Source organism: Trachypithecus francoisi, unplaced genomic scaffold, assembly GCF_009764315.1.
Source record: "Trachypithecus francoisi isolate TF-2019V2 unplaced genomic scaffold, Tfra_2.0 Lachesis_group16, whole genome shotgun sequence".
Taxonomy (NCBI): domain Eukaryota; kingdom Metazoa; phylum Chordata; class Mammalia; order Primates; family Cercopithecidae; genus Trachypithecus; species Trachypithecus francoisi.
The window spans coordinates 9,115,188-9,138,336 of record NW_022681461.1 but is presented as its reverse complement, the minus strand read 5'-3'; the positions used below and the strand labels follow the sequence as shown (position 1 = coordinate 9,138,336).

The following is a 23,149-nucleotide window of genomic DNA, read 5'->3' as shown; positions in this document are numbered from 1 at the left end:
ACAGGCATTTGTTTGCATATTGCTCTGCTGACCACGCTGGAGTGCAGTGGCACCATCTAGGCTTACTGCAACCTCTGCTTTCCCGAGCTAAAGTGATTCTCCCATTTCGGCCTCCCGAGTAGCTGGGATTACAGGTGTGTACCACGACGCCCAGCTAATTTTTGTATTTTTAGTAGAGACAGGGTTTTGCCATGTTGGCCAGGCAGGTCTTGAACTTCTGGGCTCAAGCAATCCTCCTGCGTCAGCCTCCCAAAGTCTTGGGATTACAGGCATAAGCCACCACACCTGGCCTCTTTTCCAATTAGGGTTTTCTCACCAAATCTGTGGGCTCTTGAAATATTATGAATATAAACTTTCTCCTATTTAATGTGAACATTTCCCCTTTTGCTTACTGCGTTATTTAATTTTATTTATGGTAATTTCAGTTCTATTAGTTTTTTTGCTGTTTTTTATGCAAAATCTCCTACTGCCATGCAAAAGGAAGATAACTATTCACCTACAGTTTTTCTAATACTTTTATGATTTCAGATTTATATTTCATCTTTTAATCCATTCCACATTTACCTTGATAACATATCTTGATAACATGAAGTTAGACTAGAAAGCTGATTATTTTTTCCCTCAATGAGGTCAATAATTTTCCTAGCAGTAAGTATTGACTAATCCATTACAGTTGGGTTTTGTTAAAATATGTTAAGTTCTTACCTATAGAAGTATGTGGTAGGCAGAATTATAAGACATCTCTGAAGATTATGCACATCCTGGGACTATGAATTTTCACTTAATGTCCTTTGTGACAAATTTCAGTCTTGTGATTAGCTTAGGGTATATAGCATGGTTGACCTCAGATAGGGAGACTGTCTCGTGGGTTAACCTAGTCACATGAGCCCTTCTCTGGCTCTGCTGACCTAGAAGACAGCAGAGTGCCTGTAGTCAGTCAGTGAGGGGACATGTACCCCAGGCCCATAGCTACAAGGAACTGGATTCTGACACTACAATAATGAACCGGTAAGCAAATATTACCCTAGAACCTTCAGATGAAGACTCAGCCTATCAATACCTTGATTTTATGCTTGTGTGACTCTGAGCAGAGAACCCAGCCATGCCATTGCAAAATTCTGAGCTACAGACCTGTGAGCTGGTGAAGTGTTGTTTTAAACCATAAGTGTGTGATAATTTGTTACACAGCATTGAGAACTATTACACCTACCTGGTATATATACACCTGGTATAACGTGTTCAAATTAAATTTGAAGAATACAAAGTCATTGCCAGTGGACAAACTGGGTGAAAGAGGTGGTTCCTTCCATGAGAGGGAGCAGTGTGTCATGCAGCACAAAGGACACTAACAAAACAGCATTTTTCCAGAATTACAAAAAGCACAGAAAGAGCCCCTGACACCCTTCAGCCAGATTCTCCAGATTTTCACATTTTACCGTATTTGCCTCATCATTCCTTCTCTCTCTGTAGACAGAGATGTAATTGTAAACACACATACACACACACACAGGTCTTTTTCTATTCACAATATTTACTTACACCAGTGTGTCAGTTTTCCACACCAACAACCAATTCTGCAACTCTCCAAACACAAACTGAGTGTCCAATAACTCAGTCCTATTCTTGTTGTGGGCAAGCAGTGACTGCCTGGGCCAGTGGTGCAGGGGTAAAATAATTTATCAAGACAGTTGTAGGCAAAGAAAGGCAGATTTATTAGAGGAAGTAGGAAAATACATTGTAAGAAAGCAATGGACAGAATCAGCAAGAGAGGAGCTGATTGCAAGGAGACAAAGGCTTGGTGGGGATTTTATAGAATAGTGTTGATGCTATAAGCTGAAGAAGAGTTTGTGCAGTACTGAAAATGCTGAGGTTGCAGTGAACTGGCTTGCAGGTATCTGGTGACAGTTGGGCACAAGAAGATTGTGAGTTATTTGCACAAGAGGGTTATGTGTCCTGGATCATGAAGAAAGGCAGACTTAGAGCTTATCTGTTTTCTCTTTTTGTTTTTCCTTGGTCCCACCAGTCTTTTCCCTAATTAGGACTCCATAATTCTGACATGAACTGCCTGGAGTTACCTGACCCCACAGGTTTAAGGGCTCAGTCCCACAAGATAATCCCCAGTTCAGACTCCAGTTGCAAGAACCAAATCCTCAAGTTGCCTACATTTCTGTCTAATTTAGCTACAAAACTGGGGTTCCCACACCCCCTCCCAGGTTTAATAACTTGGTAGAATGACTCACAGAACTTAGAAAAGTGCTTCACTTACTGTTACCAGTTAATTATAAAGGTTAAATCTCAGGAGCAGCCTGAGGGAAGAGAGATAGAGGGCAAGATGTGGGGGAAGGGCGGGGAACTACCATGCCCTGTTTGGGCACCTCATCCTCCCACCATCTCCATATATTCTCCAGCCATGAAGCTTTCTGAACCCCTAATTTGTTTTTATGGAGGCTCCATTACATAGGCATGGTTGATTATTGGTTATTAGTGATTAACTCCCCTCCAGCCTTCCCTTCCTCCCTAAAGGTCAAGAGTGGGGACAAAAGTTCCAAGTTTCTAATGAAGGCTTGATCTTTTTGGCCACTAGTTCCAATCCTGAAGCTATCTAGGGAGCCACCAAGAGTTGCCTCATTAGAACGAAAGATGCTTCACCCTCCATTCCAAGATGGCTGAATAGGAACAGCTCCAGTCTGCAGCTCCCAGCATGATTGACACAGAAGATGGGTGATTTCTGCATTTCCAACTGAGGTACTGGTTCATCTCATTGGGACTGGTTGGACAGTGAGTGCAGCCCATGAGGGCCAACTGAAGCAGGGCGGGGCATTGCCTCACCCAGGCAGCACAAGGAGTTGGGAGATTTTCCTTTCCTAGCCAAGGGAAGCTGTGACAGACTGTACCTCGAAAAATGGGACGCTTCAGCCCAAATACTGCACTTTTCCCATGATCTTAACAACTGGCAGACCAGGAGATTCTCTCCTGTGCCTGTCTGGGCAGGTCCCACCCCACGGAGTGTTGCTCACTGCTAGCACAGCAGTCTGAGATTGACCTGTGAGGCTGCAGCCCAGCAGGCAGAGGGGCATCCGCCATTGCTGAGCTTGAGTAGGTAAGCAAAGTGGCCAGGAAGCTCTAACTGAGTGGAGCCCACTGAAGCTCAGCAAGGCCTACTGCCTCTATAGACTCTACCTCTGGGGGTAGGGCATAGCTGAATAAAAGGGAGGCGAAACTTCTGCAGACTTAAACATCCCTGTCTAACAGCTCTGAAGAGGGCAGTGGTTCTTCCAGTGTGGCGTTTGAGCTCTGAGAACGAACAGACTGCCTCCTCAAGTGGGTCCCTGACCCCTGTGTAGCCTAACTGGGAGACACCGCCCAGTAGGGGCCAACAGACACCTCATACAAGTGGGTGCCCCTCTGGGACAAAGCTTCCAGAGGAAGGATCAGGCAGCAATATTTGCTGTTCTGCAGCCTCCGCTTGTGATACCCAGGCAAACAGGGTCTGGAGTGAACCTCCAGCAAACTCCAACAGACCTGCAGCTGAGGGACCTGACTGTTAGAAGGAAAACTATCAAACAGAAAGGAATAGCATCAATATCAACAAAAAATACATCCACACCAAAACCCCATCTGTAGGTCACCAACATGAAAGACCAAAGGTAGATAAAACCATAAAGATGGGGAGAAACCAGAGCAGAAAAGCTGAAAATTCTAAAAACCAGAGCACCTCTTCTCCTCCAAAGGATTGCAGCTCCTTGCCAGCAATGGAACAAAGCTGGATGGAGAATGACTTTGATGAGTTGACAGAAGTAGGCTTCGGAAGATTGGTAATAACAAACTTCTTCGAACTAAAGAAGCATGCTCTAACCCATTGCAAAGAAGCTAAAAAACCTTAAAAAAAAGTTAGATGAATGGATAACTAGAATAAACAGTGTAGAAAAGACCTTAAGTGACCTGATGGAGCTGAAAACCATGGCATGAGAACTACATGACGCATGCACAAGCTTCAATAGCTGATTTGATCAAGTGGAAAAAAGGATATCAGTGATTGAAGATCAAATTAATGAAATAAAGCAAGAAAACAAGTTTAGAGAAAAAAGAGTAAAAAGAAATGAACAAAGCCTCCAAGAAATATGGGATTATGTGAAAAGACCAAATCTACGTTTAATTGGTGTGCCTGAAAGTGACGGGAAGAATGGAACCAAGTTGGAACATGCTTTTCAGGATATTATCCAGGAGAACTTCCCAACCTAGCAAGACAGGTCAACATTCAAATTTGGAAATACAGAGAACACCATAAAGATACTCCTCTAGAACAGCAACCCCAAGACACATAATTGTCAGATTCACCAAGGTTGAAATGAAGGAAAAAATGTTAAAGGCAGACAGAGAGAAAGGTCAGGTTACCCACAAAGGGAAGCCCATCAGACTAACAGTGGATGTCTTTTTTTTTTTTTTTTGAGACGGAGTCTCGCTCTGTCACCCAGGCTGGAGTGCAGTGGCCGGATCTCAGCTCACTGCAAGCTCCGCCTCCCAGGTTTATGTCATTCTCCTGCCTCAGCCTCCCGAGTAGCTGGGACTACAGGCGCCTGCCACCTCGCCTGGCTAGTTTTTTTGTAATTTTAGTAGAGATGGGATTTCACCGTGTTAGCCAGGATGGTCTTGATCTCCTGACCTTGTGATCTGCCCATCTTGGCCTCCCAAAGTGCTGGGATTACAGGCTTGAGCCACCACGCCTGGCCTCAACATTCTTAAAGAAAAGAATTTTCAACTCAGAATTTCATATCCAGCCAAACTAAGCTTCATAAGTGAAGGAGAACTAAAATCCTTTAAAGACAAGCAAATGCTGAGAGATTTTGTCACCACCAGGCTTGCCTTACAAGAGCTCCAGAAGGAAGCACTAAACATGGAAAGGAACAACCAGTACCAGCCACTGCAAAAACATGCCAAATTGTAAAGACCATTGATGTTATGAAGAAACTGCATCAATTAACGGGCAAAATAACCAGCTAACATCATAATGACAGGATCAAATTCACACATAACAACATTCACCTTAAACGTAAATGGGCTAAATGCCCCAATTAAAAGACACAAACTGGCAAATTGGATAAAGAGTCAAGACCCATCAGTTTGCTGTATTCAGGAGACCCATCTCATGTGCAAAGACACACATAGGCTCAAAATAAAGGAATAGAGGAAGATCTACCAAGAAAATGGAAAGCAAAAAAAAAGGAGGGGTTGCAATCATAGTCTCTAATAAAATGGACTTTAAACCATCAAAGATCAAAAGAGACAAAGAAGGCCATTACATAATGGTAAAGGGATCAATTCAACAAAAAGAGCTAACTATCCTAAATATATATGCACCCAATATAGGAGCACCCAGATTCATAAAGCAAGTCCTTAGAGACTTACAAAGAGACTTAGACTCCCACACAATAATAATGGGAGACTTTAATACCCCACTGTCAATATTAGACAGATCAACAAGACAGAAGGTTAGCAAGGATATCCAGGACTTGAACTCAGCTCTGCACCAAGGTGACCTAATCAACATCTACAGAACTTTCCACCCCAAATCAACAGGATCTACATTCTTCTCAGCACCACACAGCATTTATTCCAAAACTGACCACAGAGTTGGAAGTAAAGCACTCCTCAGCAAATGTAAAAGAACAGAAATCACAACAAACTGTCTCTCAAACTGTCTCTACAAACAGTACAATCAAATTAGAACTCAGGATTAAGAAACTCACTCAAAACTGCACAACTACATGGAAACTGAACAACGTGCTTCTGAGTGACTACTGGGTAAATAACAAAATGAAGGCAGAAATAAAGATGTTCTTTGAAACCAATGAGAACAAAGACACAACATACCAGAATCTCTGGGACACATTTAAAGCAGTGTGTAGAGGGAAATTTATAGCACTAAATGTCCACAGGGGAAAGCAGGAAAGATCTAAAATCGACACCCTAACATCACGATAAAAAGAACGAGAGAAGCAAAAGCAAACAAATTCTTAAAAGCTAGCAGAAATAACAAAGATCAGAGCGGAACTGAAGGAGATACAGACACAAAAAACCCTTCAAAAAATCAATGAATCCAGGAGCTGGTTTTTTGAAAAGATCAACAAAACTGATAGACTGCTAGCAAAACTAATAAAGAAGAAAAGAGAGCATAATCAAATAGATGCAATAAAAAATGATAAAGGGGATATCACCATCAATCCCACAGAAATACAAACTACCATCAGAGAACACTATAAATACCTCTATGCAAATAAACTAGAAAATCTAGAAGAAATGGACAAATTCCTGGACACATACACCCTCCCAAGACTAAACCAGGAAGAAGTAGAATCTCTGAATAGACCAATAACAGGCTTTGAAATTGAGGCAATAATTAATAGCCTACCCACCAAAAAAATTCCAGAACCAGACAGATTCACAGCCGAATTCTACCAGAGGTACAAAGAGGAGCTGGTACCATTCCTTCTGAAAGTATTCCAATCAATAGAAAAAGAGGGAGTCCTCCCTAACCCATTTTATGAGGCCAACATCATCCTGATACCAAAGCCTGGCAGAGACACAAAACAAAAAAAGATAATTTTAGACAAATATCCGTGATGAACATCAATGTGAAAATCCTCAATAAAATACTGGCAAACCAAATCCAGCAGCACATCAAGAAGCTTACCCACCACGATCCAGTCGGCTTCATCCCTGGGATGCAAGACTGGTTCAACATATGGAAATCAATAAATGTAATCCGTCACATAAACAGAACCAACTAGAAAAACCACATGATTATCTCAATAGATGCAGAAAAGGCCTTCGACAAAAGTCAACAGTTCTTTATGCTAAAAATTCAATAAACTAGGTATTGATGGAACGTATCTCAAAATAATAAGAGCTATTTATGACAAACCCACAGCCAATATCATACTTAATGGGCAAAAACTGGAAACATTCCCTTTGAAAATCAGCACAAGACAAGGATGCCCTCTCTCACCACTCCTATTCAACTGTGTTGGAAGTTCTGGCCAGGGCAATTAAGCAAGAGAAAGAAATAAAGGTATTCAATTAGGAAAAGAGGAAGTCAAATTTTCCATGTTTGCAGATGACATGATTGAGTATTTAGAAAATTCCATTGTCTCAGCCCCAAATCTCCTTAAGCTGTTAAGCAACTTCAGCAAAGTCTCAGGACACAAAATCAATGTGCAAAAATCACAGGCATTCCTATACACCAATAACAGACAAACAAAGAGCCAAATCATGAGTGAAGTCCCATTCACAATTGCTACAAAGAGAATAAAATACCTAGGAATTCAAGTTACAAGGGATGTGAAGGACCTCTTCAAGGAGAACTACAAACCACTGCTCAATGAAATAAAAGAGGACACAAACAAGTGGAAGAACGTTCCATGCTCATGGATAGGAAGACTCAATATCATAAAAATGGCCATACTGCCCAAGGTAATTCATAGATTCAATGCCATTCCCATCAAGCTACCAATGACTTTCTTCACTGAAAAAACTACTTTAAAGTTCATATGGGGCTGGGCACAGTGGCTCAAGCCTGTAATCCCAGCACTTTGGGAGGCCGAGACAGGGGATCACGAGGTTAGGAGATCGAGACCATCCTGGCTAACACGGTGAAACCCCATCTCTACTAAAAAATACAAAAAAAAAAAACCTAGCCAGGCGAAGTGCTGGGCGCCTGTAGTCCCAACTACTCGGGAGGCTGAGGTGGGAGAATGGCATAAACCTGGGAGGTGGAGCTTGCAGTGAGCTGAGATCCGGCCACTGCACTCCAGCCTGGGTGACAGAGCGGGACTCTGGCTCAAAAAAAAAAAAAAAAAAGTTCATATGGAACCAAATAAGAGCCCACATTGCCAAGACAATCCTAAGAAAAAAGAACAAAGCTGGAGGCATCACGCTACCTGACTTGAAACTATACTACAAGGCTACAGTAACGAAAACAATATGGTACTGGCACCAAAACAGATATATAGACCAATGGAACAGAACAGAGTCCTCAGAAAAAACACCACACATCTACAACCTTCTGATCTTTGACAAACCTGACAAAAACAAGAAATCAGGAAAGGATTCCCTATTTAATAAATGGTGCTGGGAAAACTGGCTAGCCATATATAGAAAGCTGAAACTGGATCCCTTCCTTACACCTTATACAAAAATTAATTCAAGATGGATTAAAGACTTACATGTTAGACCTGAAACCATAAAAACCCCAGAAGAAAACCTAGGCAATACCATTCAGGACATAGGCATGGGCAAGGATATCATAACTAAAACACCAAAAGCAATGGCAACAAAAGCCAAAATAGACAATTAAGCTAAAGAGCTTATGCACAGCAAAAGAAATTACCAGCAGAGTGAACAGGCAACCTACAGAATGGGAGAACATTTTTGCAATCTACTCAGCTGACAAACGGCTAATATCCAGAATCTACAAAGATCTTAAACAAATTTTCAATTAAAAAAAACAGCTCCATCAAGAAGCAGGCAAAGAATATGAACATGCACTTCTCAAAAGAAGACATTTATGCAGCCAACAGACACTTGAAAAAATGCTCATCATCACTGGTCATCAGAGAAATGCAAATCAAAAGCACAATGAGATACCATCTCACATCAGTTAGAATGGCGATCATTAAAAAGTCAGGAAACAACAGATGCTGGAGAGGATGTGGAGAAATAGGAATGCTTTTACACTGTTGGTGGGAGTGTAAATTAGTTCAACCATTGTGGAAGACAGTGTGGCAATTCCTCAAGGATCTAGAATTAGAAATACCATTTGACCCAGTGATCCCATTACTGGGTATATACCCAAAGGATTATAAATCATGCTACTATAAAGACACATGCACACATATGTTTATTGCGACACTATTCACAATAGCAAAGACTTGGAACCAACCCAAATGCCCATCAGTGATAGACTGGATTAAGAAAATGTGGCACATATACACCATGGAGACACTATGCTGCCATAAAAAAGGACAAGTTCATGTGCTTTGCAGGGACATGGATGCAGCTGGAAACCATCATTCTCAGCAAACTATCACAAGGACAGAAAACCAAACACTGCATGTTCTTACTCATAGGTGGGAATTGATCAATGAGATCACTTGAACACAGGGAGGGGAACATCACACACTGGGGCCTGTCATGGGGTAGGGGGATGGGGGAGGGATAGCATTAGGAGAAATACCCAATATAAATGATGCGTTAATGGGTGCAGCAAACCAACATGGCACATTTATAACTATGTAACAAACCTGCACATTTTGTACATGTACCCTAGAACTTAAGGTATAATTAAAAAAAAAGTATATACTTGCAAATTGCCAAGAGAGTAGATTTTAAGTGTTCTCACCACACTTGATTTAGCCATTGCACCAACACTATATGGTACAATGTAAGTATATATAATTTTGACTTACCTGATAAATAAGTTTTTGAAAACAATAAGATACATCTATATGAGCTGACATAAAATAATAGACATGATATATTGTTGAGAGAAAATAAGTGGCATATATATTTTTATCTGATATAAATTTTTAAAATCATGCAGTTTAATTTATTCCTTCTGTAGACAAGTGAATAACATAGGAAAAGGTGGAGAAACATTGCATAGAGTATTTATTTTTGGTTCCCAATAATTTCCTTGCTACTCCAAATAAAAAACTGTTTTTTCAGAATCACCTCAACTACGTTCAACCTCTATCTTGTTAGATGGGGGAGAGCAGCCACCGTCACTCCTGGGTGAGAGAGGCTCACTCAGGGATCACTGTCCTTCACTGCCTTGTGTTCAGTCTAGAGAGGCTGGGTAATGTTTCTGAGGACACATAGCTTATAAGACACAAAGCAATACTAGACTCGGGTCTGTCTGTTTCAAGTACCCGCAATTGTAATCTTCACACCATAAAGCCAATGAGAGTGTATCTCAACAAAAAAAGAAACAGTATAATCAAGTCTATAAATGCCCTTGACTAAGACTTTCAGCCCACTGTGTCACCATGAAACTCACTCTTAATTCTTAGATACAGGACAAAAACGAAGGTGAATCACTGACATGCTTCCTTTGTATGAATAGCTATTGTAGGCAGCAGGAGTAATAGGGTGATAGGCCTGCATTGCAATAGCAAGCTCTGCAGTTGCTATTAAATCTTGATAGGCCCCACTGTGGGACAAAAGACATGCTTGCCATGCCAAGACTGGATAAGATCCAGAAAACCCCAGTCTCCACCTGTGTTCTAGACTGAAGTCCACAGATCTGGTCCTCAAGTCTCAGAAGGCTTATCTTCATCTTATCCCTGAAGTTTTCTAATTATAGTCTTTTCCAATCAGGGTCCCAAAAGAGAATTAGCCTACAGACAAGTGATTTCAGTGACTAATTCTCCATTTCCCCAAAATGCAACATAGCTAGTACCATTGTAGATGGAGAGGAGATAAGCTAATTTGTTACATATTTGGTTGCCTTAATGGACTGGAGCTTTTATTCTATCAGCAATCTTTATTGAGAAAGGTCAATTGAAGTTTCCAATGTAATTTGGTTTACAGTGGGAGTACACAAGGTTGATGTGCAGTCTTCTGCTTTATTTGGGAAGAAATATCTGGCTGTATTTGAATGGGCACCGAACCTGAGCCCCATGAGCCCAGAAAATGGTGTGGCTTCATCTAGTCCGGGCTAGACATGCCCCTTTCCCATCCAGCCCTTCCTGAATCATTGGGTGAGGATGCTTATCCAGGCCAGCAGAAGACTCAGGGTTATATTGGGAAGGACAGACACACATCCTCGTCCTGGGATAGGGCAGGCTATGATCACTGAAATGCAAACGTTAAACTTGTTACTTCTAGGATGTGCCCAACTCTCCTCCTCCTGCTCAAATTCAGTTCCCATAAATGGACAGAGAGCTAATTTCCTCTGGCTTCATCTCAAGACCAGGTCACTATGTTCCCAAAGTCTAACTTGGCTCAAATGTCTTTACCTACTAAGGTTATTTTTCTGCTGCTGTGGTGGAATTGCTATTCTCAGTAGCCGAGAAAAATTCAATATTTATTTTTCTTGGTGGGAAATCCACAGTGCAGTAGGTGGTTCCTGGAAGTTGTTTATTCCCCCTATTGTACTGTCTTGAGCAAATGACTATGATTAATAATATTTAAAGGGATTAATCTCATTCTGCAGGAGGCAAGCAGTAGAGCAGATAGATAGATATAAATAGAGATACTGAAACAGATATAAATACAGATATCTCTTGCCCATTTTAATTCTACATATTTACAGCCTCAGGGCATAATACAAATGGACAAAGAACCTAGTTGGCAACAACTGAATAAAATTTCAACAGGGAGATTTATTACTGCCTCTGGAAGTAAATCATAGCTGATATTCTGGACTGAGTTTACTCTGAGCATGTGATCTTACTCAATCAGATCATGCTAAATATAGACTTAGAGAGGACTCATGGCAGAACGTCGACTGAGGCCGTAAGCTGCCATCTGGATTTTTTGTATCTTTTTTCAGAAAACAGTGAATTCACCCCGGCATTCAGCTTCCTTAAGATCAAGCACAGAGGTCAACTGCTGTGGATTTGTAGAGGGGAGTTCACACTGCTGTGAAAATATATTCCCAGTTATATTTGAATTTCTAGTTTTAGGAAAAATTCTGCTATCTTTTTACAAAAAGGCCCCCTGCCCTCACACCCCATAACATGCCACTCTTCATAGGATTATCACTCTTGATTATTCTGATGACAGGAAGCATTGATGATGACTCACTGATTTTTTTCTATATGCCCAGAGGAGTTGGTGTGATCTTTCTGGAAAAGAAGACCTTCTTTGACACATAATATTTATGAAAATATCAGAGGTTCAGGTTTGCGTAATCTGTCTCAAACTCTCCCCCCAGCCCCTCTACTCCCTCCAGGAAGAATACAAAATGAATCCTGCAGGGTGACTGAAAACTCCTCTGTTGATCAGGGTGTTCAGCAAACAAGTCTGTACAGCCCTGCTCACAGTCACTCCATTCTGAAACCAGTTCTGCTCTGGGAAATTATTTCTTGGGTTTAACAAAATCCCTATGCTGACACCTGTGTATTTTTCTTTATTCTGTTTCAATGTAATGTAGAACTTTAGAATCATAGAGCACTAGTGCTGTAAGGGAGCTTAGAGCCTAGCCTTAGAATTTAACAGGAACAAAAGCTTGGGCCCAGAAAGCCTAGGTTCCCACAGCTAGTTAGGAATAGAAGAAAGGCTTGGTCTCCTTGGCCTTCAAGGATTTCTTTTCTACCATAATGGCTGTATTTGAAGATATATTTAAATCCCTCCTCAGCCTCCATTTTTCAAGTTGAGATGTTCTTTAGTCTCCCAATAAGTATAATTTTCCAAACATTAGACTCTTTTCTCATATTTTCTCCTCTTTCTCCATGTGCCCATTAAATTATGGTGCCCTGTGCTCAGAATAAGTAGCAGACTTTAATACTGTCTGGGATAGTATTGTAATTCATAATAATCCATTGACTATGTAGAAATAGCTCTTAAGCTCTTAATTCATAACATGTCAGACAGTGATATATACCCTGAGGGTATAGAAATGAATAACAATAAGGTTCATTCTTCAAGGACCTTGAAGTCATGCAGAAGAGATGTGTATTGAGTGGTTGACCATAGCTAGGTAGGAGGTAGGAGGTGTGCATGTGTGTTGGGTAGAAGCATTGGGGCACAAAAGAGGGTATTCTCATATGTATAGGATTTTAAGAGAAATTTTAAGTCATTTTTTAACCAAAAGTGGGGTGTTTTAGCTGGATCTGAAAGAATCCAGCAATATTTAAGAATTGAGATAATGCTGTTACTATTATTTGTGTATATGTTTGTGTATCTTGGGTATTATTCGGAGTCATGTGATCACATTAGTTATGGAAAGATCACTTTGGTTGCAATGTGAATAATGGATTGAAGGGGAAAAAAAAAGAAAATTCATTTAGGAGACTAAAGTAATATTCCAGGAAACAGATGGTATAGATTTTGGCAGAGCTGTGTCAGAAGACTAATCCTCAGGATTTAGTAACCTCTTGAATGCTGAGTGTTGAGGAAGAGGTCAGCAGTGATTTCCAAAGTTGTGCTTTGGACAACTGGGTTGACTAATAATAACAGGCTTGTGGTTATTCTTTTAAATATATCAAATAATCATGGAATAGTAGAAGGTTTTGGGTGGAAGATAAGGAGTTCAATTCTAGCCACGTGCAATTTGAACAACTTGGAATTATCCAGTTTGCATTATCCAGTGGGCAAAAGGATACATGGGTCTGGAGGGCAGGGGAGAATCCTGGGATAGGATATAAGGTGGCAGTTAAACCAAAAAGTGGATGACTGTATTCAGGGAGATGTTAGAGTATGAACAGAAGAAGGTCACTTGTCAAAGAGTAGACAGGAAGCCTCATAAAGGAGACTGGAAAGAAGTGCTTGGATGACATGAGGAGAACCAGAAGCATGTGGTCAACAGGCCTCATGTACTTGAGGGATCAAGTGACAAAAAGATTAAAATCTATTAAATTCTGCAGTGAACTTACAATTGGTGATCTTAGGGCAATTTATTGGGGTGTGGAAAGCTCTGAATCCAGAATGCAACCCACTGAAGAATCAGTTTCTTCCTTTGTTCTATTGACAATGCTGTGTTACTTTGATTGATTTTTATATGTTGGAACCACTTTCACATTCCTGGGATTACTCTCACTTGGTCATAATGTATAATCCCTTTAATATGCTCCTGGATTCAGTTTGCTAGTATTTTTTATTTCATTTTTTTTTGGGGGGGATGCAATCTCACTCTGTCCCCCAGGCTAGAGTGCAATGGCGCTGCCTTGGCTCACTGCAACCTCTGCCTCCCAGGTTCAAGTGATTCTCATGTCTCAGCCTCCCAAGTAGCTGGGATTACAGGCACACACCACCACACCAGGCTAATTTTTGTATTTTTAGTAGTGAAGATGTTTCACCATGTTAGTCAGGCTGGTCTCAACCTCCTGACCTCAGGAGGCCGAGATGTCTGCATCGGCCTCCCAAAGTGCTGGGATTACAGGTGTGAGCTACCATGCCCAGCCTTCAGATTGCTAGTATTTTGTTGAGTGTTTTGGCATCTATATCCATAGGAGACTTTGGTTTACAGTTTTCTTTTCTTGTGATGTCTTTATCTGATGTTGATATCATGGTAATGCCGACCTCATGGAGTGAGTTAGGAAGTTTTCTCAATTCTATGCTTTTGGAAGAGTCTGAGAAGAATTTCTACAAATTCTTTAAAATTTGGTAGAATTCACCATCTGGTCCTGAGGTTTTCTTTATTGGAAGTTTTTGGATGGTTGACTCAATCTCTTTATTTGTTATAGGTCTATGCCAGATTTTCTGTTTCTTCCTGAGTCAATTTTGGTAGCTTATGTGTCTCCAAAAATTGTCCATTTCATCTAGATTATCTAATTTTTTGGCATATAATTGTTCACGGTATTGTTTTACAATTCTTCTAATTGCTCTACAATCATTAGCAACATCTCCTTTGTTCCTGATTTGAATAGTTTAAGTCTACTCTTTTTTTTTTTTTTTTTTTGAGACGGAGTCTTGCTCTGCCACCCAGGCTGGAGTGCAGTGGCCGGATCTCAGCTCACTGCAAGCTCCGCCTCCCGGGTTTACGCCATTCTCCTGCCTCAGCCTCCCGAGTAGCTGGGACTACAGCGCCCGCCTCGTCGCCCGGCTAATTTTTGTATTTTTTAAGTAGAGACAGGGTTTCACCGTATTAGCCAGGATGGTCTCGATCTCCTGACCTCGTGATCCGCCCGTCTCGGCCTCCCAAAGTGCTGGGATTACAGGCTTGAGCCACCATGCCCGGCCTTACTCTTTTTTTTTTTCTTGGTTAGTCTAGCCAAAGTTTTCTCAACACTGTTGATCTTTTCAAATAACTAATTTTTTGTTTTATTAATTTTTTCCATTGTCATTCTATTCTCTACTTCATTTATCTCTCCTATAATGTTTACTTTTTCCCTTCTTCTTGTTTAGGTTTAGTTTGCTCTTCTTTTTCTAGAGTCTTTTAAAAAAAACTTCTATTTTAAGTTTAGGGGTATTTGTGCAGGATTGTTATATAGGTAAACTATGTGTCGTGGGGGTTTGGTGTACCAATTATTTAGTCACTCAGGTAATAAGTATAATACCCAATAGGTATTTTTTCTTGATCCTCTTCCTTCCACCCTCCGCTATCAAGTAGGCCCTGGTGTCCAGTTGTTCTCCTCTTTGTATCCATGTGTTCTCACTGGTTAACTCCCACGTATAAATGAGAATATACAGTATTTGGTTTTCTGTTTGTGCATTAGTTTGCTTATGATGATGATCTCCAGCTCAATTTATGTTGTTGCAAAGGACATAATCTCGTTCTTTTTTATGGCTGTGTAGGATTCTGTGGTATATACGTACCACTTTTCTTTATTCAGTCTACCGGTGATGGGCATTTAGGTTGATTCCATGTCTTCGTTGTGAACAGTGCTGCAGTAAACATATGTGTGCATGTGTCACTACGGCAGAACAAATTGTATTCCTTTGGATATATATCCAACAATAGGATTGCTGGGTTGAATGGTAATTCTGTTTTCAGTTCTTTGAGAAGTTGCCACACTGTTTTCCACAATGACTGAACTAGTTTACACTCCCACCAGCAGTGTTTAAGTATTCCTTTACTCTGCAACCTCAGCAGCGTCTGTTATTTTTTGGCTTTTTAATAATGGCTATTCTGTCTGGTGTGAGATGGTACCTCGCTGTGGTTTTGTTTTGCGATTCTCTAAAGATTAGTGATGCTGAGCAGTTTTTCATATGCATGCTGGCTGCATACATGTCTTCTTTTGAAAAGTGTCTGTTCATGTTCTTTGTCCACTTTTTAATGGTATTGTTTGTTTTTTGCTGGTAAATTTAAGTTCCCTATGGATTCTGGATATAAAACCTTTTTTAGATGCATAGTTTGCAGATATTTTCTCTCATTCTGTAGGTTGTCTGTTTACTCCGTTGATAGTTTCTTTTGCTGTGCAGAAGCTCTTCAGTTTGATTAGGTCCCATTTGTCAATTTTTGGTTTTGCTGTAATTGCTTTTGGTGTCTTTGCCATGAAATCTTTGCCAGGTCCTATGTCCAGAATGGCATTGCCTAGATTTTCTTCCAGGGTTTTTATAGTTTTGGATTTTACATTAAGTCTTTAATCCATCTTGAGTTAATGTTTGTATACAGCTTAAGGAAGGGGTCCAGTTTGAATTTCCTGCATATGGCTAGCTAGTTATCCCAGCACCATTTATTGAATAGAAAATCCTTTCCCTATTGCTCATTTTTGTTGGCCTTGTTGAAGATAACATGGTTCTAGGCATGCAGCATTATTTCTGGGCTCTCTATTCTGTTCCATTGGTCTATATATCTATTTTTGTACCCTTACCATGTTGTTTTGGTCACTGAAGTCAGGCAATGTGGCCAGGTGCAGTGGCTCATGCCTGTCATTGAGTGCTATGGGAAGCTGAGGCTGGTGGATCACGTGTGGTCAGGAGTTCCAGACCAGCCTGGCCAACATGGCGAAACTGTCTCTAGAAAAAATACAAAAATTAACTGGGTATGGTGATGCATGCCTGTAACCCCAGCTACTCTGGAGGCTGAGGCAAGAGAATCGCTTGAACCCTGGAGGCGGAGGTTGCAGTGAGCCGAGGTCACTCTACTGCACTCCAGCCTGTGTGACAGAGTAAGATTCTATCCCCACCCCCTGACCCCCCTACAAAAAAAAGAAAAGGAAAAATGAAGTCAGGTAACATGATGCCTCCAGCTTTGGTCTTTTTTTTTTTTTAAGGATTGCCTTAGAGAGCTATTCAGGCTCTTTTTTGGTTCTACATGAATTTTAAAATAGTTTTTTTTCTACTTCTATGAAGAATATCATGGTAGTTTGATAGGAATGATGTTGAATCTATAAATTACTTTGGACAGTATGCCATTTTAATGATATTGATTCTTCCTATTGATGAGCACAGCATGTTTTTCCATTTGTTTGTGTCACTTCTGATTTCTTTGAGCAGTGTTTTGGTATGCTGTGTTTTCAGTTTAATTCACCTGAAAATATGTTTTAGTTTCCCCTGTGATGTGCTCTTTGACTCGCCAGTTATTTAGGAGTGTTTAATTTCTACTCTTTGTGAATTTTCTAAATTTTCTTCTATTAATGATTTCTAATTTCATTCCATTGTTGGAGAATATACTTGGCATAATTTTTATATTTTTATATTTGTTGAGATATGTTTTTCTGGACTAATGTATGGCCCATTCTGGAGAACAGTTCACTTGAGAAGAATGTGTATTCATCTGTTATTGGGTGGAGTGTTCTATAGATAACTGTTAGATTTCATTGGCTTATAGTGTTGTTCAGGTTTTCTATTTTCTTGTTGATTTTCTATATAGTTTTTCTAGACATCATTGAAAATTGCTATTAAAGTCTTCAACTATTATTGTTAAACTCTATTATTTGGCCTTCAATTGTGTTAATTTTTTCTTTGTGTATTGTGGTGCTCTGTTTTTAGGTGCATATATGTTTATAAGTGTTATACCTTCTTTTTTTTTTTTTTTTTTTTTTTTTGAGGCGGAGTCTCGCTCTGTCGCCTGGACTGGAGTGCAGTGGCCGGATCTCAGCTCACTGCAAGCTCCATCTCCCAGGTTTACGCCATTCTCCTGCCTCAGCCTCCCGAGTAGCTGGGACTACAGGCGCCGCCACCTCGCCCGGCTAGTTTTTGTATTTTTAGTAGAGACGGGGTTTCACCGTGTTAGCCAGGATGGTCTCGATCTCCTGACCTCGTGATCCGCCCGTATCGGCCTCCCAAAGTGCTGGGATTACAGGCTTGAGCCACCGCGCCCGGCTATACCTTCTTGATGAATTGACTCTTTTATGTTAATAATTATATAATGTTCTTTTTATCTCTTTAATAATTTTTATATTGAAGTCTATTTTGTTTGATATGCATATAGCCATTCCAGCTCTCCTTTGATAACTATTTGCATAGAATGTTTTTTCAACATTTTACTTTCAACCTACTTACGTCTTTAAATCTAAAGTGAATTCTTGTAGACAGAATATAATTGAACCATGTTTTAAAAATAATCCATTCTGGCTGGGTGCAGTGACTCATGCCTGTAATCCCAGGACTTTGGGAGGCCGAGGCAGATGGATCACAAGGTCGGGAGTTCAATACCAGCCTGACCAAAATGGTGAAACCCCATCTCTACTAAAAATACAAAAATTAGCCAGAAGTGGCAGTGTGCACCTGTAATCCCAGAAACTCAGGAAGCTGAGGAAGAAGAATCACTTGAACCCGGGAGGTAGAGATTGCAGCGAGCTGAGACCACACCACTGCACTCCAGCCTGGGCAGCACAGCAAGACTCTATCTCAAAAAAAAAAAAATCCTTTCTGCCAGGCTATGCCATTTAATTGGATAGTTTCATCCATTTATACTTAATAGAATTACTGATAAGGAAGGACTTCTGCCATTTTGCTATTGGTTTTCTATATCTTATATCTTTTTTCTTCCTCAATTCCTTCCTTAATTTTTTTTTGTTGAATAGGTATTTTCTTGTGTTCCATTTTATTCCCTTTTCACTTCTTTTACAATGTTTTAAAATTTATTTACTTGTGGTTACCTTGGAAATTACAATTAACATTTTAATTTATAATAATTCATTTAGATTAATAACAACTTAATTTTCAATAGTATACCAAAACTTAGCTCTTATACAGCTCCAGTTCCTCTCCTTGTATATTATTCTCACAAATTATGTCTTTATACATTGCATGCTCAATAACATATATTTATAATTATTGCTTTATGCAATTGTCTTTTACATTATCTAGGAAAAACAGGGGTTACAAACAAGAAATACATTAACACTGTCATATTATCTATGTAGCTACTTTTACTGGTGTTCTTTATTTCTTCGCAATATTTAACTTACTGTTTAGTGTCATTTTATTTCAGCCTTAGGATTCTTTTAGAATTTCTTGTACGACAGGTCTGCTAGTGACAAACTCAGTTTTTGTATATTAGAATGTTTTAATTTCTCTTTTATTAAAAATAGAATTTACTTTTTAAGCAGTTTTAGGTTTACAGACAAATTGAGTGGAAAATAGAGAGATTTTCTATTTACCACCTCACTCCTTCACCCTTAGAATCTCCTATTATTAACATTTTGGATTACTGTGGTACATTTGTCACAATTGATGAACCAATATTGATACACATTATTATTAACTAAAGTTAGTAGTTCAGTTTACATTAGGGCTCATTCTTCGCTTTTTATATTCTGTGGATTTTGACAAATATACAAAAATTTATATTCACCATTACAGTATCATCCAGAAGTTTCACTGCCTTAAAATACCCTGTGCTCTATTTATCCCTGTCTTTCTCCCCAAAGCCCTTACCACCACAGATCTTTTTACAGTTTATGCAATTTTGCTCAATGTCGTATAGTTGAAATCATAGTCTGTAGCTGTTTCAGATTGATTTTTTTGACTTAATAATTGGTGCATTGCTTTTCTGAGACTGTATTTCTATCTCCTGATTAAAGAACAGAGCTGGCTATATAATTTGCATTTAAGATTCCTCCATCTCTTTTCATGGCTCAATAACTTATTCCATTTTATTGCTAAATAACATTCCACTGTGTGGATATGCTGCAGTTTATTCATTCACCTATTGAAGGACAACTTTGTTGCTTCCAACTTTTGGCAATTACAAATAAAGCTGCTATACATGCTTGTGAAGAGCTTTCTGTGTAGACATTTTTCAGCTCATTTGGGTAGATACCAAAAAATGTGACTGCTGAATCATATGGTAAGAGTATGTTTAGTTTTGTATAAAACTGCCAATCTGTCTTTCAGAGTAACTGTACCATTTTGCATTCTCATCAGCAATAAATGAGACTTTCTGTTGTTCATTGCAACACATCCTTACCAGTGTTTGTTTTTTCCCTAGTTTCATTGAGGTATAATTGACAAGTAAAACTGTATAAATTTAAGGAGTACAACATGGTGATTTGATATACATATATATTATGAAATGATTACCATAATCAAGTTAATCTTTTACCTCACCTAGTTATCTTTTTTCCAGTGCTAGTAGAACATTTCTGCATAGTAGAACATTTAAGGTCTACTCTCTTAGCAAATTTTTAGTATAGGAAAAAGTATTGTTAACTATAGTCACTACACTATTTTAAACTGATAACAACTTAACTTTGATTGCAAACAAAAATTTATACTTTTACTTCTCCCCTCACATTTTAGTTTATTGATGTTACAATTTATATCTTTTTACATTGTGTATCCAATAACAAATTATTGTAGTTACAGTTTTTTTAATATGTTTGTTTTTTAACTTTTATACCAGAATTAAAACTGATTTATGCATCATTATTACAATACTAGGGAATTCTGACATTGATTATATATTTACCTTTATGGCGAGGTTTATACATTCATATGTTTTTATGTTGTTGATTACTGTTCTTTTGTTTCAGCTTGAAAAACTTCCTTTAGTGTTTCTTATAAGGCAGGTCTGGTGGTGATAAACTCCTTCAGTTGTTGTTTGTTTGGGAAACTCTTTATCTCTTTTATTTCTGAAGAATAGCTTTTCCAGGTATAGTATTCTTGGGTCAGAGTATTTTTTCTTTCACTGTTTTGAATATATCATCCAACTCCTTCCTGGCCTACAAGGTTTCTGTTAAGAAAATCTACTGGTAGTCTTAAGGGGGCTTACACGTATGTAATGAGTTGCTTTTCTCTTGCTGCTTTTAAGTTTCTCTTTGTCTTTGACTTTTGCCAATTTAATTATAATGTGTCTTGGTGTAGACTTTTTGAACTCAACCTATTTGGAGACTTTTGCTCCTCATGAGTGTGGATGTTCATTTCTCTTCTCAAATTTTAGAAGTTTTCAGCTATTTTTTTTGTCCAATTAACACTTTTAAATTTTTTTTTATTTTTAAAATTAAGTTCTGGGATACATGTGTAGGATGTAGAAGTTTGTTACATAGGTAAATGTGTGCCATGGTGGTTTGCTGCACCTTTCTACCCATCACCTAGGTATTAAGCCCAGCATGCATCAGCTGTTTTCCCCAATGCTCTCCCACCCCTGCCCTCCCCCAACAGGCCCCAGTAAGTGTTCTTCCCCTCCCTGTGCCCATGTGTTCTCACTGTTCAGCTCTCACTTATAAGTGAGAACATGCAGTGTTTGGTTTTGTGCTCCTGCATTAGTTTGCTGAGGATAATGGCTTCCAACGTCATCGATGTCCCTGCAAAGGACATGATCTCATTCTTTTTTATGGCTGGATAGTATTCCATGGTGTACACGTACCACATTTTCTTTATCCAGCTATCACTGATGGGCATTTGTGTTGATTCCATGTCTTTGCTATTACGAATAGTGCTGCAGTGAAAATACATGTGCATGTATCTTTATAACAGAATTATTTATATTACTTTGGGTATATACCCAGTAATAGGGTGGCTGGGTCAAATGGTATTTCTGGTTCTAAATCTTTGAGGACTCATCACACTGTCTTCCACAATGGTTGAACTAATTTGCATTCCCACCAACAGTGTAAAAGCGCTCCTATTTCTCCACAACCTCACCAGCATCTGTTGTTTCCTGACTTTTTAATAATCATCATTCTGACTGGTGTGAGATGGTATCTCACTGTGGTTTTGATTTGCATTTATCTAATGATCAGTGATGTTGAGCTATTTTTCTTTCTTTTCTTAAACAGTTTACTTTAATTTCAGGGATACATGTGCAGAATGTGCAGGTTTGTTATATAGGTTTACATGTGCCATGGTGGTTTGCTGCACCTATCAACCCATCATGTAAGTTTTAAGCCCCACATGCATTAGGTATTTGTCCTAATGCTCTCCTTCCCCTTGTCCCCCACCCCCTGACAGGTCCCAGTGTGTGTTGTTCCTCTCCCTGTGTCCAAGTGTTGTTGTTGTTCAACTCCCACTTATAAGAACATGTGGTGTTTGGTTTTCTGTTCCTGTGTTAGTTTGCTGAGGATGAGGGCTTCCAGCTTCATCCATGTCCCTGCAAAGGGCATGATCTCATTCCTTTTTATGGCTGCACAGTATTCCATGGTGTATATGCACTACATTTTCTTTATTCAGTCTATCACTGATGGACATTTGGGTTGGCTCCATGTCTTTGCTATTAACTAGCACTGCAGTAAATATACGTGTGCATGTGTATTTATAGTAGAATGATTTATATCACTTTGGGTATATACCCAGCAATGAGATAGCCGGGTCAAATGGTATTTCTGGTTCTAGATTCTTTTTTTTTTTGAGATGTAGTTTCACTCTGTCACCCAGGCTGGAGTGCAGTGGTGTGATCTCGGCTCTCTGCAAGCTCCGCCTCCTGGGTTCATGCCACTGTCCTGCCTCAGCCTCCCAAGTAGCTGGGACCACAGGCGCCCGCCACCAGGCCTGGCTAATTTTTTTGTATTTTTAGTAGAGATGGGGTTTCACTGTGTTAGCCAGGATGGTCTCCATCTCCTGACCTCATGATCCGCCTGCCTTGGCCTCCCAAAGTGCTGGTATTACAGGTGTAAGCCACCGTGCCTGGCCTGTAGATTCTTGAGGAACCACCACACTGTCTTCCACAATGATTGAACTAATTTACATCCCCACCAACAGCGTAAAAGTGTTCCTATTTATCCACAGCCTTGCTAGCATCTATTGTTTCTTGACTTTTTAATAATCACCATTCTGACTGACATGAGATGGTATCTCACTGTAGTTTCGATTTGCATTTCTCTGATGATCAGGGATGCTGAGCTTTTTTCATATGTTTGTTGACTGTGTAAATGTCTTATTTTGAGACGTGTCTGTTCGTATTCTTTGCCCACATTTTAATTGGGTTGTTTGTTTTTTTCTTGTAAATTTGATTAAGTTCCTCGTAGATTCTGATTAAGTTCCTCGTAGATTTGTCAGATGGATAGATTGCACACATTTTTTTCCCATTCTGTAGGTTGTCTGTTCACTCTGATAAGAACAGATACTACACTTGATCTTAGCCAAAAGGCCGAGAAGCGAT

General features: G+C 39.5%; 1 pseudogene; it reads right to left on the bottom strand.

The window, feature by feature from the left end:
• Positions 1 to 23,000: 23,000 nt before the first annotated feature.
• On the bottom strand, positions 23,001 to 23,149 carry LOC117099528 (annotated as a pseudogene).